The following is a 728-nucleotide window of genomic DNA, read 5'->3' as shown; positions in this document are numbered from 1 at the left end:
TTCTCTCTACTTATAGATTACATTAGAATTTTGTTTGTTTTGCTTTTCAACCGACGAAGGTCCTAACAGAAACTATATTGGAAGCAATTCCCCATAATATCGCATCATAACAGCAAACTCGCTTAATTTATATGAAGGGAGGTCTATCTAAATGTGTTTTAAGTGATTCATATACCTTCCACACACTCCCACTAATTTAGAATTAATGAGACATTTACATGACTAATATTACTTAGAACACTCAGGAAACGCACGAGATTTTAAGCCACACATCTCATAATTAATGAGTTTTCAGATTCCCAAATTTAACAAGTCCATTTCAGGTCAAGTTGGTGGTTTGCATATTTTCTGAAAAGGACTTCCAGAGCCAACTGAGGTAAAGACATCATAAGTATATGGAAATCATAATTTACTATCTCCCGGTGGAGGTTTATTGCATAAGAGTAATTATCTTCACATCTAAACCTCTCTAGTGGGCGAAAGACCTACTTACTAATTTACGGAAGGAAAATGGACCAGGAAGAGATCGCATGAAGCTTTTATATATATGTATATTTTTAAGTGGCACATTTTAAAATCATGAGTTGTAATTCTGGCCACTGAAGTTCATCAAGGAAGTGTTCTGAGGTATTGCTGCAATTCCGTAAAAAAACAACTTCCCTCTTCCCTCTGTGAGTGAAGGCCTAATGAAAATAAAAAATAAATCAGAGGAGACTTATGGTAACGGC

At 35.3% G+C, this 728-nt stretch overlaps 1 protein-coding gene across 1 annotated transcript in view; it reads right to left on the bottom strand.

Moving 5' to 3' along the window:
* LOC119581742 (potassium channel subfamily T member 2-like) overlaps positions 1–728 on the bottom strand; it is a gene marked incomplete at its 5' end in the record, with an annotated part of 131,052 nt that overhangs the window by 98,313 nt on the left and 32,011 nt on the right.

Source organism: Penaeus monodon, chromosome 15 (genome assembly GCF_015228065.2).
Source record: "Penaeus monodon isolate SGIC_2016 chromosome 15, NSTDA_Pmon_1, whole genome shotgun sequence".
Classification (NCBI taxonomy): domain Eukaryota; kingdom Metazoa; phylum Arthropoda; class Malacostraca; order Decapoda; family Penaeidae; genus Penaeus; species Penaeus monodon.
The sequence above is the reverse complement of the archived record's forward strand: the minus strand, read 5'-3'. Positions and strand labels throughout refer to the sequence as shown.